General features: G+C 47.2%; 1 long non-coding RNA gene across 1 annotated transcript; it reads left to right on the forward strand.

Annotated features, from left to right (window-relative positions):
* Window positions 1-3,774: 3,774 nt before the first annotated feature.
* LOC133339156 (uncharacterized) lies at window positions 3,775-14,114 on the forward strand. Its single transcript, XR_009754681.1, has 5 exons — window positions 3,775-3,830; window positions 5,597-5,630; window positions 8,691-8,722; window positions 10,390-10,470; window positions 14,073-14,114. It is a non-coding gene; the product is annotated as an uncharacterized LOC133339156 (long non-coding RNA).
* The last annotated feature ends 925 nt before the right edge of the window (window positions 14,115-15,039 follow it).

A 15,039-nucleotide genomic window follows, 5' to 3' on the forward strand; every position in this document is an offset into this window, starting at 1 on the left:
CTTAATAGCCCATGGAATTTCCCTGAAGCCCAAATTAATCATCTAAATACAGGTATACATTGTTATTCTTAGAAATGTTTACTACAACTAATAGATTTTTCCCCGCCAAAAGGCGTCAACTGGTCGAACACCATATGAGACTAGGCTCTAAAGAAAGCTGTCTCTGGTGTGGACCAATCAGTTTCAAAGACAATGCATAAATTATCAGAGTATTGTTTTTTGTTTTCATTTGACTGCAAGTATTGTGGTTAATGTGAGCATGATTCCTTGCAAAAGGTGTCAGTTTTTGTTGCCAGAAAAAAGGGGGAAACCCCTATTAGTATATTTTGCTACTGGCAAAGGAGGTCCCATGATGTTTACTACAAGTCACGTGTTTAAACCGAAGAAATAAGTTTCCCCGGTTAATGCGAAATACACACGATCGCCTCCTCTACAGTACAGTAGTTGCCATATCTTTACAAGTGGGCGGAGTTTGATTGATGTTGATTGTCTGTGGCTCTGCTATCATCCACTCATTGGGGTGGAGTTTGTTTGATGTTGATTGGCTAATGCTCTGCTATTATCCACTCAGTGGACCCGAGTCTTCTGCTGGGCAGGAGCCAGGAAAGTGTTATTACACTGGTCAACAACAAAAAAACATTTTTTTCTGGCCTGGATTTTTGCAGCTGTTTTAGACTAATTTCAGGGTGCTGATTCCAAATCTGATCTCAGATTTGCTCTATCACATCTCATTGTTATGCTATCGGCATACCCCATTTTCATTGATTTTACCCGAAATTAACTCCGTCACTTATGATTGCAAGTTGTTGCGAGTCAGTGACTGCTTCAGTGTTAAAATTTGGCGCTGTATTTTTTGTACAGTGTGTCTATAATATCATTTTATGTAGATATCCACATTTATTTAATATTTTTCTTCTGCAGTTTTTTATTGAAAATGCAATATTTGATATCTCAAAAAACTGATGTTATAGACAAAAACTGATTCCAGATTTGGAATCAGCACCCCAAAATTACCTTAAAACCGTTGGAATACCTTGTGCCAGAAAAAGTGTGTTGACCAGTGTTAACACCGAGCATGCGCATCATCCATCGGTCGATCGTTAGTGCTCTAAAGAGTAAGCAATCGAAATCGTCAGCCGTGCTTGGTTTTGAGTGATTCATCCGACCTTTTGTTTTCGACCATTCATTCCGTGAGTTTCAATTAAGGAAACCGTGCGACCTAAACAGGAGTGCATACGTACATCGGTGGTAGTTTTTTTGTGTGTTCTCTTTGGCACGGAGACCCATGGGGATAAAAAAAATGGGTCCCGCTTTTGGATTATCGAAATTGTCCGCGGCGGTAATCCCCCGTCATCAGCGCCGACATTGCGAGAGCCTCACCGTGGTTTTAGTTTTTTTATTTCGATTTAAAGCTTTCGTGACTGCAGGGATTCATCTTCTTGGTTCTTTCGGTAAAGTCACCACGTAGAAGGGAAGTAATAAAATAATAAAAATAAACATAATAAAATAATTCTCACGACGTTTCGGCCGCAACGCAAGCAGCCGTCTTCAGGTGAAGAATGAGACACTACCAAGCTAGGAGCTTATATATAAGCTGCGTTGGAGGTGGAAGAGCGCCTTAACAAAAATAATGTGCATATGAAGAGGAATTTAGCATATTCATGGGAAATGCGTAGGAGGTGGGTGGGGGGGTTTCAAAGTCATATTATGCCCATGCATTATGCAGGATCAACAGCACCAAAGGGGGGTGCAGGGATTAGCAGTAACAAAGGAAAGGAATGTTAATCATATGTAGCTGCAGTTAATCAACAGCCACGTAGAAAACTAAAGTATAAACTACATAAAAAACTAAAGTATAAACTGCATAGCACCATCAGTATACTTACTATACTCTACAATAAGCTGAGTTACTAACAGCAAGTAATACATTACAATTCTACGTCATAAAAATTATATAATATGCTTCCATCTAAACTTTATTCTCTTACATCACACGAGCATATACCGTACTATAACATGTCTGTCGATAAGACAGAGTCTAAATGACACGTCTTAGGCGTGGAGTGTCTATTTAAGCTGTGAGGGAGGAGGAAGAGAGCCTTGACAAAAGAATTTGCATTTGAAGAGGAATTTAGCATATTTATGGGAAATGCAGGAATGCGAATAGTGCGAATTGTGAAATGCGTGGGAGGTGGGCGGGGGGTTTTCAAAGTCATATTATGCCCGTGCATCATGCAGGATTAGCAGCATCAAAGGGAGGGGGCAGAGGCAGAGGCAGCACCAACAAAGGGAAGGAATGTGAATAGCAGAGGTGTGGACTCGAGTCATGTGACTTGGACTCGAGTCAGACTCGAGTCATCAATTTGATGACTTCAGACTCGACTTGGACTTGCATAACAATGACTTTGTCCCACCTCTGAGGTGTGGACTCGAGTCATGTGACTTGGACTCGAGTCAGACTCGAGTCATGAATTTGATGACTTCAGACTCGACTTGGACTTGCATAACAATGACTTTGTCCCACCTCTGAGGTGTGGACTCGAGTCATGTGACTTGGACTCGAGTCAGACTCGAGTCATGAATTTGATGACTTCAGACTCGACTTGGACTTGCATAACAATGACTTTGTCCCACCTCTGAGGTGTGGACTCGAGTCATGTGACTTGGACTCGAGTCAGACTCGAGTCATGAATTTGATGACTTCAGACTCGACTTGGACTTGCATAACAATGACTTTGTCCCACCTCTGGTGAATAGTATGCAGCTGCAGAAACCAAACAACCACGTAAAAAACTAAAGTATAAACTTCATAGTATTCGTATTCGTAACGGGGCGCGGTCATCCCCATCGCTGGCGAAATACTTTTCCTAGCAGAAGCTGCGCGTTGGAAAGCGTCACCAGGCAAGCCTCCTCGTTCCCTCGTTTTTAAATCCTTTATTAAATCCTTTATATTAAGTTCGCTTGCTTGCTTGCTTACGACCGTGTAAATCTTGCGATCGTTTTTTAACCCACTTCCCGTGATCCAATCGAGCTGACATTTTCCACACAGACTCGTTGTGCGAGACAATTAATGTTCGTGAAATTTCCTAAATTTTACACTTTTTAGGCAAAAAAATTGTATTTTACATTTATTCAAATAGAACTCATTCATGGCTTTGGCTGAACGTCACAGTGTAGGAGCCCAGAGCGTGACAGCTCCACAGGCCGTGGCGGAGTAGCGCAGTTGGTAGCGCCCTCGCTTCCCATGCCCAAAGGTCGCGGGATCGATCCCCGCGTCCTCCACAGGCGAATATATTTTTAAATCCTTTATATTAAGTTCGCTTGCTTGCTTGCTTGCGCGCTTACCACCGTGCAAATCTTTCGGTCGTTTTTTAACCCACTTCCCGTGATCCAATCGAGTTGACATTTTGCACACAGACTCGTTGTGTGTGACAATTTATTTTCGTGAAAAAAAAATCTAAAATTTTCCACTTTTTAGGAAAAAAAAAATTCACTAACACAATCATATATTTTTCCTAAACACAGAAAATTATTCAAGAAAACAACAAAAATGTACAATATAAACAATCATACAAAAACTGAAAACTTTATAATCCTTATATACGACTTTCCTTATATTTAATTTAAAATACCAACGTGATAAAAAATGAAACTCTTACTCAAGAAAAACAGAAATGAATAATAAAATAAAACCGATGCCACGCATATAAAGGATTTATAGTGAAAAACTTTGTTTTATACGGGTTAATTTTTTACAGTTGGAATCACTGGCATGACCATAGGCGTGATCATCGTCATCGTCATCTTCGTCATTGTTTTCATCGTCAGAGGTAAGCCTTTTGGGTCTTGATGGCACCATGACGGGGCAGGCTGCGAGAAGGGCTGCGTGCAGAACGAGAGTGAGCGAGAGAGTGAGCAGGAAAGTTGAGCGAGAGAGTGAGCGAGAGAGTGAGCGAGAGAGTGAGCGAGAGAGAGTGAGCGAGAGAGTGAGCGAGAGAGTGAGCGGGAGAGTGAGCGAGAGAGTGAGCGAGAGAGTGAGCGAGAGAGTGACCGAGAGAGTGAGCGAGAGAGTGAGCGAGAGAGTGACCGAGAGAGCGAGCGAGAGAGCGAGCGAGAGAGTGAGCGAGAGAGTGAGCGGGAGAGTGAGCGGGAGAGTGAGCGAGAGAGTGAGCGGGAGAGCGAGCGGGAGAGAGAGCGAGCGGGAGAGCGAGCGGGAGAGCGAGCGGGAGAGCGAGCGGGAGAGTGAGCGAGAGTGAGCGGGAGAGTGAGCGGGAGAGTGAGCGAAAGAGTGAGCGGGAGAGTGAGCGAGCGAGAGAGCGAGTGAGAGAGAGTGAGCGGGAGAGTGAGCGAGAGAGTGAGCGGGAGAGTGAGCGAGAGAGTGAGCGAGAGAGTGAGCGAGAGAGTGAGCGAGAGCGAGAGGGGGGGTTACATAAAGCAAAGATAAAAAAAATACGAAATAATGAACGAAGCAAAGTGCCGACTACAACGAGCATCTTCTTGTTTCCACTGATCGTAAACTAAAGAGAAGCGAGCAGCGCTAAACGAATCGGCGCTAAAAGGGCAGCGTGACACCATTGTGTCTGTGGGGATGCGTTCCCGATCGGCGTTATTTCTTTCGCACGTATCGGGTGACGGCGCTAACGATTAACAACAACGATACGTGTAGTTGAGGCACCTCCTGCGGGCTAAGCAATGGTCCTGATTCCATGATGGCTCTGTCACATTTTGAGGACGCCACGGTGGCGAGGAGACGTTAACTACCCCGCATCTACATGAGTAGCCGTACAATGGTGGAGGGAGGGAGGGGGGAAGGGGGAGGGAGGAGAGGGAAGGGGGAGGGAGGGAGGGGGAGGGAGGCAGGGGGTGGGAGGAAAAGGGGGAGGAAGGGGGAGGGATGGGGAGGGGGGGGAGGGGGGAAGGGGGGAGGGAGGGAGGGGGGCAGGGGGGAGGGAGGAGAAGGGGGGAGGGAGGAAGGGGGAGGGGGTGGGGAGGGAGGGAGGAGGGAGGAGGAGGGGAGGGAGGAGGGGGGAAGGGGGAGAGAGAGGGAGGAGAGGGAGGGGGAGGGATGAAGGAGGAGAGAGGGGGGGGAGGCAGGGGGTGGGATGAGAAGGGGGGGAGGGGGGAAGGGGGATGGAGGAGGAGGGGAGAGGGAGGAAGGAGGGAGGGATGGCAGGGGTTGGGAGGAGAAGGGGGGAGGGGGGGAAGGGGGGAGGGAGGAAGGAGGGGGAGGGAGAAAGGAGGGGGGGAGGCAGTGGGTAGGCGGAGAAGGGGGAGGGAGGAAGGGGGAGGGGAGGGATGGGAAGGGGGGAGGGGGGGAGGCAGGAGGGGGGGAGGGAGGGAGGGAGGAGGGAGGGAGGAGGGAGGCAGGGGGTGGGAGGAGAAAGGGGGAGGGAGGAAGGGAAAGGGACAGGCAGGAGGGGAGGGATGGGGAAGGGGAGGGGGAGAAGGAGGGGGAGGGAGGGAGGGAGGGGGTTGATGGGGAGTAAAGAGAGGGCAGAGTGAGGATGGAGGGTGTGAGGAAAGTGAGACTGCCTCGATTTAAATCGAAATGAATTGCGTTGTTTTGGTTCATTGCACCGCCGCCCGTCCCACACAGCCTTCGAGATGAAACACAAAGCTACGAGGATAAGGTGGTCCGTTGTCTCTTCAACTTGCGACGGGTTCTATTGGATGTGTTTTTATGGCACACCGTTTATTATCTTAACACCAGTCCCTATCACACTAAGGGGTATATGGTCCCCTCACCCGTTACCTCGGAAGGTCCAAGCCTCCGGAGCCTGCAGGCTGTCTAATCTCCCTGCTCTCCCAGCGTCCTCTGGCCGGAACCTAGGGGATCTCTCCCCGACCACTGGTTTACTCTGAGCCCTGATAAGGGCTGGAGGGCTTGGTCCAGGGTCCTAGATGTCTTCGGTCGACTTGGGTCTTCGTTGTAGCAGAACTGGCCAAGAGCTCTGAGCGCTCTGGCTTTTATACCTGTTCGTGGCCGCGTTGTCCAATCCCCGGCCACCTTGTGGGACCCTCTGATTGGTCCTTCCCAATCTGGCGTTTGGATCCTACCTCGCCCCATTTGACCCTGACCGTTTGATTGAGCGGGAAACCTTGTTTACGATCTGCTCTCACAGCTTGCGAACAGCGAGTAGTTCACACCACTACAGATAGATAATGGATAATGGCAGGTCCCCGTTATCCTGCTTCGAGTCGCCTACAAACGATGAAAATGGTGACCGTGCTTTTTGTTGTTGTTGACCAAAAGTGTAACCAACATGTCGTCTTGAATGCACAAATATTGATCAATAGCAAGGATTAGCGGATTAGAGAGCGTATATGCGACATGCAAAGAGGCAGCAGAGTCATGTCATCATCTTCTTGGTTCTTTCGGTAAAGTCACGTAGAAGGGAAGTAATAAACCCAGCTTAAATATACGCTCCAAGCTTGGTGGTGTTTCATTCTTCACCTGAGGACGGCTGCTTGCGTTGTGGCCGAAACGTCGTGAGAATTATTTAATTATGTTTTATTTTTTATTATTTTATACTTCCCTTCTACGTGACTTTACCGAAAGAAACAAGAAGATGAATCCCTGCAGTCACAAAAGCTTTTAAATCATGTCATCATGTCAATCGGTATTTTTTTGTCGTCGTCGCCATCATAAGGCGAGAGAGAGAGAAATTAACGCCGGAGATGAGCTTTTGGAGATTTTTTTGGGGTTAGACGCGTAAATATTTTAATGTGTCGTTTAAACCGCCACCACCCGACACAGCCCAACGAGTAAGGGTCGTCACGTAGACAGAACGTGGCCAATTCGTCAATCGTACAGCACTAGTGTATAGTCGTGTATAGTAGTGTATAGTGTAGTGTATAGTAGTGTATAGTGTAGTGTATAGTAGTGTATAGTGCAGTGTATAGTAGTGTATAGCAGAGGTGGGACAAAGTCATTGTTATGCAAGTCCAAGTCGAGTCTGAAGTCATCAAATTCATGACTCGAGTCTGACTCGAGTCCAAGTCACATGACTCGAGTCCACACCTCTGGTGTATAGTGTAGTGTATAGTAGTGTATAGTGTAGTGTATAGTAGTGTATAGTGTAGTGTATAGTGTAGGGTATAGTAGTGTAGTGTATAGTCGTGTATAGTGTAGTTGTATAATAGTGTAGTGTATAGTGTAGTGTATAATAGTGTAATGTATAGCGTAGTGTGTAGTAGTGTAGTGTATAGTAGTGTAGTGTATAGTGTAGTGTATAGTAGTGTAGTGTATAGTAGGTAGTGTATAATAGTGTAGTGTATAGTGTAGTGTATAGTGTAGTGTATAGTAGTGTAGTGTATAGTGTAGTGTATAGTAGGTGTGTGTAGTGTAGTATACTAGTACAGCACGCTGGGTGTGTTGGAGAGCCAAACCCAAACATATTTACAGTCAGATTGTAAAATTTACAATCTGGTACTCAGATGTAAATGGTGTGGCTTGGCTCTCCAAACACACCGGTGTGCTGTACTAGTACACCACACTATACACTTCACTGCAATACACTATACACTACATTATACACTACACTACTATACACTACAATACACTATACACTACACTATACTTACACTACAATACACTACACTATGCACTACTATACACTACACTATACACTAAATACACTATACACACGACACTATACACCATACTATTATGCACTACACTATACACATATACACTAACTATACACTACACTAATAACACTATACACTACACTACACACTACTATACAATCACTATACACTACAACTGCTACAGTATACACATACAATACACAAATCACTACAACTATATACTACACTATACACTACTATACACTACACTATACACTACTATACTATACACTACAATACACCTACACTATACTTACACTACACTATACACTACTATACACTCCACTATACACTACACTATACACTAACCTATACATACACTATACACTACACTATACACTACACTACTATACACTACACACTACAATACACTATACTCACGACACTATACACCATACTACTATACACTACACTATACACTACTATACACTACCACTATACACTACACTATACACTACTATACACTACACTATACACTACACTATACATTACTATACACGACACTATACACCATATACTATACACTACACTATACACTACTATACACTACACTATACACTACACTATACAACTACTATACACTACACTATCGAACTACTATACACTACACTACCATATACTACTAAACACTACACTATACACTACACTATACACTACACCTATACACTACACTATTACACTACACTACTACAGTATACACTAGTGCTGTACTAGTAACGAATTGGCCACGTTCTGTTTACGTGACAACCCTTACTAGTGGGCTGTGTCGGTGTGGTGACGGGTTTTAACTCGTATGTGTGTCTTCTTGGTTCTTTCGGTAAAGTCACGTAGAATGGAAATAATAAAATAATAAAAACTAACATAATTAAATAATATAATAACTATACTATAGATGAATCCCTGCAGTCACGAAAGCTTTAAATCGAAATCGTGTGTGTGTGTTGGAGAGTTACAAACCCACAGCGCACGTTGGCAACTTTAGGATGAATGCGCTATACGTGCAAAGCCTGCTGGTCTGTTGGTTGTTGTTGTTGTTTTTAAACCCTTTGAATTCATTACAGAGAAACGCACAACGATTCCACGCGACGTCCAGGTACATGTGAGAGCCAAACGACAGTTAGGCTCTCGATTATGACGGGCAGGAGGGCTGTGGATAATTTAAAATCGTGGATAATCCCAAAATGTCGCAATTTTTTGGAACATGTAGGCATTTTTAAATCCTTTATATTAAGTCCGCTTGCTGCTTGCGTGCTTGCTTGCTTGCTTACGGACCGTGCAAATCTTTTCGGTCGTTTTTTAACCCACTTCCCGTGATCCAATCGAGCTGACATTTTCCACACAGACTCGTTGTGCGTGACAATTAATGTTCGTGAAAATATTTTTTCCAAAATTGTACACTTTTTAGGAACAAAAAATAATATGTAATTACCAATTGCTTAATGGGGCACAAGCAATCATCTGACCCATAGTTGGCAGCCATCTCAAGCCAGAGGACGAGAGGACTCTAGCCGCCACGCATATAAAGGATTTATAGTGAAAAACTTTGTTTTTACGGGTTATACTTGTTTTGATTTTCCGCGCATCTCTATGCCAAAAACCACTGATGTATCAATGCACTCTGTTTCAGTAACACGGTTTTGCGAACTGAAACTCACAAATTAATTGATCGAAAACCAACGGTCGGATGAATCGCTCAAACGAAGCACAGCTTACGATTTCGATTGCTGACCCTTTCGATTGTGAGCGGACACTAACGACTGACCGATGATGATGTGCGCGGGCAGTGATCATAACACTTTCCTGGCTCCTGCCCAGAAAAAATAATCTATCCCACTGAGTGGATGACAGCAGGCCCAGCCAATCAACATCAATCAAACTCGGCTCTACTGAGTGGATGATGACAATGACGACGATGATGATGACGACGATTGATGATGATGACGATGATGATGATGACGATGATAACAATGATGATGACGATGATGACGATGATGACGACGACGATGATGATGATGACGATGATGATGAGGATTGACGATTATGACGATGATGACGACGATGATGATGACGATGATGATGATGATGGGTGAGGATGACGATTATGACGATGATGACGACGATAATGATGACGATCATGATGATGACGATGATGATGACGATTATGATGACGATGATGATGACCGATGATGATGATGACGATAATGATGATGACGGATGATGACGACGATGATGATGACGACGATGATGATGGCGACGATTCTGATGATGATGATGACGATGATGATGACGATGATGACGATGGACGATGATGACGACGATGATGATGACGATGATAATGACGATTGATGACGACGACGATTATGATGATGACGATGAGTGTTGACGACGATGATGATGATGATGACAATGATGATGACGATGATGATGACGACGACGACGATGATGATGATGGTGATGATGACCACGATGATGATGACGATGACGATGATGATGATGACGATGACGATGATGACGATTATGATGATGACGATTATGATGATGACGACGATGATGATGACGATTATGATGATGACGATGATGATGACGATGATGATGACGAAGACGACGATGATGATGATGGTGATGATGACCACGATGATGATGACGATGACGATGATGACGATTATGATGATGACGATTATGATGATGACGACGATGATGATGACGATTATGATGATGATGATTTTGTTGATGATGACGACCACAATGATGATGATGAAGGCAGCGATGCTGATGATGAAGCCAACTACGAAGACCCGGAGGACGCTTGGCCCGGTGCAGAAAAAATCAACCAACTCGTTTGTAAGTAAACCGCGTCGAATTTCACCACCATTCCAGTTTTAGGAACCCACGGTGTCTAGGAGAGATGTTGACTACCTCGCCTGGTACGCAGGAGGTCGTGGGTTCGATCCCAGCCCTGAGAGATGTTGACTACCTCGCCTGGTATGCAGGAGGTCGTGGGTTCGATCCCAGACCCTGAGAGATGTTGATACCTCGCCTGGTACGCAGGAGGTCGTGGGTTCGATCGCGACCATGACACCTCATATATATCTGGAGACTGCGTGTCTCCTCTCCCAATGGAGATGTTGACTACCTCGCCTGGTATACAGCAGGTCGTGGGTTCGATCCCGACCCTGACGTAGCCTGCTACTGCTGCTGTATATTTGGAGTCTGGTCTCTCTCCCGTGGACATGTTGACTACCTCGCCTGGTATACAGGAGGTCGTGGATTCGATCCTGGGCCCTGACGATGTCTCCTGCTGTATATTTGGATTCTGCGTCTCTCTCTCCCCGTGGGATGTGACTACCTCGCCTGGTATACAGGAGGTCGTGGGTTCCATCCTGGATCCTGACGATGCCTGCTGCTGCTGCTGTATATTTGGAGTCTGTGTTTATCTCCCCGTGGAGATGATGACTACCTCGTCTGGTATACAGGAGGTCTGCTGTAATTTGGAGTCTGCGTGTCTCTCTCTCTCAATGGAGTTAACTACCTCGTCTGGTATACAGGAGGTCGTGGGTTCGATCCCGACCCTGACGTAGCCTGCTACTGCTGCTGTATATTTGGAGTCTGTATTTATCTCTCTCCGTGGAGATGTTGACTACCTCGCCTGGTATACAGGAGGTCTGCTGTATATTTGGAGTCTGCGTGTCTCTCTCTCTCTCCCTGTGGTGGTCGCGTGTATTTTTCGCCAGGTCCTCCGATTTTTCATCTCCCCAATTAGAATCAACATCAACACTCGTGCAGAGGACTTGTCTGCTGCTATAAATTCCCACGTGGTGATGGTGGTGATGATGATATCAGCCACTGGTAGAGTGTGTCAACTTGTGGTGGTGATGGTGGTGATGGGGTGATGGTGGTGATGGTGATAGTGGTGATAGTGGTGATGGTGATGGTGGTGATGGTGGTGATGGTGATGGTGGTGATGGTGGTGATGGTGGTGATGGTGGTGATGGTGGTGATGGTGATGATGGTGGTGATGGTGATGGTGGTGATGGTGGTGATGGTGGTGATGGTGGTGATGGTGATGGTGGTGATGGTGGTGATGGTGATGGTGGTGGTGATGGTGGTGATGGTGGTGATGGTGGTGATGGTGATGGTGGTGATGGTGGTGATAGTGGTGATGGTGGTGATGGTGTGATGGTGGTGATGGTGATGATGGTGGTGATGGTGGTGATAGTGGTGATGATGGTGGTGATGGTGGTGATGGTGGTGATGGTGGTGATGGTGGTGATGGTGATGGTGGTGATGGTGGTGATGGTGGTGATGGTGATGGTGGTGATGGTGGTGATAGTGGTGATGGTGGTGATGGTGGTGATGGTGGTGATGGTGATGATGGTGGTGATGGTGGTGATAGTGGTGATGATGATGATGGTGGTGGTGGTGATGGGGTGATGGTGGTGATGGTGGTGATGGTGATGGTGGTGATGGTGGTGATGGTGGTGATGGTGGTGATGGTGGTGGTGATGGTGGATGGTGATGATGGTGATGAGTGATGATGGTGATGATGGTTGATGATGGTGATAGTGGTGATGGTGATGGTGGTGATGGTGGTGATGGTGGGATGGTGGTGATGGTGGTGATAGTGGTGATGGTGATGATGGTGGTGAGGTGTGATGGTGGTGATGTGGTGAGAGGTGATGGTGATGATGGTGGTGATGGTGATGGTGGTGATGGTGGTGATGGTGTTGGTGGTGATGGTGATGGTGGTGATGGTGGTGATGGTGATGGTGGTGATGGTGGTGATGGTGGTGGTGATGGTGGTGATGATGGTGGTGATGGTGGTGATGGTGGTGATGGTGGTGATAGTGGTGATGGTGATGATGGTGGTGATGGTGATGGTGGTGATGAGGTGGTGATGGTGATGGTGGTGATGGTGATGGTGGTGATGGTGGTGATGGTGATGGTGGTGATGGTGGTGATGGGGTGGTGATGGTGGTGATGATGGTGGTGATGGTGGTGATGGTGGTGATGGTGGTGATAGTGGTGATGGTGATGATGGTGGTGGGTGGTGATGGTGGTGATGGTGGTGATGGTGGTGATGGTGGTGATGGTGGTGATGGTGGTGATGGTGGTGATAGTGGTGATGGTGATGATGGTGGTGATGGTGATGGTGGTGATGGTGGTGATGGTGATGGTGGTTGGTGATGGTGATGGTGGTGTGATGGTGGTGATGGTGGTGGTGGTGATGGTGGTGATGGTGGTGGTGATGGTGGTGATGATGGTGGTGATGGTGGTGATGGTGGTGATGGTGGTGATAGTGGTGATGGTGATGATGGTGGTGATGGTGATGTGGTGATGGTGGTGATGGTGATGGTGGTTATGGTGATGGTGGTGATGGGGGTGATGGTGATGGTGGTGATGGTGGTGATGGGTGGTGATGGTGGTGATGGTGGTGATGGTGATAGTGGTGATAGTGGTGATGGTGATGGTGTGAGTCTGGTCTCTATGAGTAGGGTCTCTGTGGGTCTCTATGAGTCTGGGTCTCTGTGGGTCTCTATGAGTCTGGGTCTCTATGAGTAGGGTCTCTGTGGGTGTCTCGAGTCTGGGTCTCTATGAGTGTGGGTCTCTGTGGGTCTCTATGAGTCTGGGTCTGTGGGTGTCTCTGAGTCTGGGTCTCTATGAGTCTGGGTCTCTGTGGGTCTCTATGAGTCTGGGTCTCTGTGGGTCTCTATGAGTCTGGGTCTCTGTGGGTCTCTATGAGTATGGGTCTCTGTGGGTCTCTATGAGTGTGGGCTCTGTGGGTCTCTATGAGTTTGGGTCTCTGTGGGTGTCTCTGAGTATGGGTCTCAGTGGGTCCTCTATGAGTGTGTGTCTCTATGAGTACGGGTGTCTATGAGTATGGGTCTATGGGGTTTCTCTGAGTATGGGTATCTGTGGGTCTCTAAGTATGGACTTATATGGGTCTATATTAGTATGGGTCTATGTGGGTCTCTATCAGTATGGGTTGTGTGGGTCTCTATGAGTGTGGTATCTATGAGTATGGGGTCTATGAGTATGGGTCTCTGTGGGTCTCTATGGTGTGGGTCTCTATGAGTACGGGTGTCTATGAGTATGGGTCTCTATGGGTCTCTATGAGTGTGGATCTCTATGGGTAAGGGTGTCTATGAGTGTGGGTCTCTATGAGTGTGATCTCTATGAGTACGGGTGTCTATGAGTGTGGATCTCTATGAGTACGGGTGTCTATGGTGTGGTCTCTATGAATGTGGATCTCTATGGGTACGCATGTCTATGAGTATGGGTCTTTATGAGTGTGGGTCTCGTGGGTCTCTATGAGTGTGGATCTCTATGTGTCTCTCTATATATATCCATAGCTCCACGGGGCCTTACAACCAGGCCAAGTAAAACAAATGCTTTTCGCAATTACTATTCACCTTTTAATTGCCTCTTCATTTCTTTCTCCGCAGCGCAATGCGACCTGCCGGGGACCGCCTCGTGCCATGACCAGGGCGGGAGAGCGCCCATCTCGGCAGAGGCCATCAAGGATGGTCGGACGCTGACATTAGCAGCGGGGAGGAGCGTGAGTTCTTCCACCCGCCCCCTGGCACAGCGTGAACGGTCTCTATGAGCGTGGGGGTCTCTGTGGGTCTCTGTGGGTCTCTGTGGGTCTCTTTGGTTCTCTGTGGGTCTCTGTGGGTCTCTGTGGGTCTCATGAGCGTGGGTTCTCTGTGGGTCTTGCGGGTCTCTGTGGGTCTATGTGAGTCTCTGTGGGTCTCTGGGTCTCTGTGGGTCTATGTGGGTCTCTGTGGGTTCTTTGGTTTCTCTGTGGGTCTCTGGGTCTGTGGGGCTCTATGAGCGTGGGTTCTCTGTGGGTCTCTGCGGGTCTCTGTGGGTCTATGTGAGTCTCTGTGGGTCTCTGTGGGTCTCTGTGGGTCTATGTGGGTCTCTGTGGGTCTCTATGAGCGTGGGTTCTCTGTAGGTTCTGTGGGTCTCTGCGGGTCTATGTGAGTCTATGTGGGTCTCTGTGAGCGTGGGTTCTCTGTGGGTCTCTGCGGTCTATGTGAGTCTATGTGGGTCTCTGTGAGCGGGGTTCTCTGTGGGTCTCTGCGGGTCTATGTGAGTCTATGTGGGTCTCTGTGAGCGTGGGTTCTCTGTGGTTCTCTGTGGGTCTCTGTGGGTCTCTGTGGTTCTCTGTGGGTCTCTGTGGATCTCTATGAGCGTGGGTTCTCTGTGGGTCTCTGTGGGTCTCTGCGGGTCTATGTGAGTCTATGTGGGTCTCTATGGGTCTCTGTGGTTCTCTGTGGGTCTCTGTGGGTCTCTATGCGAGGGTTCTCGTGGTTCTCTGTGGGTCTCTGTGGGTCTCTGCGGGTCTATGTGGGTCTCTGTGGGTCTCTATGAGTGTGGGTTCTCTGTGGGTCTCTGTGGGTCTCTGTG

The sequence above is a fragment of the Lethenteron reissneri genome, unplaced genomic scaffold (assembly GCF_015708825.2).
Source record: "Lethenteron reissneri isolate LAM-NWPU_2019-01 unplaced genomic scaffold, ASM1570882v1 scaffold_1640, whole genome shotgun sequence".
NCBI lineage: Eukaryota > Metazoa > Chordata > Hyperoartia > Petromyzontiformes > Petromyzontidae > Lethenteron > Lethenteron reissneri.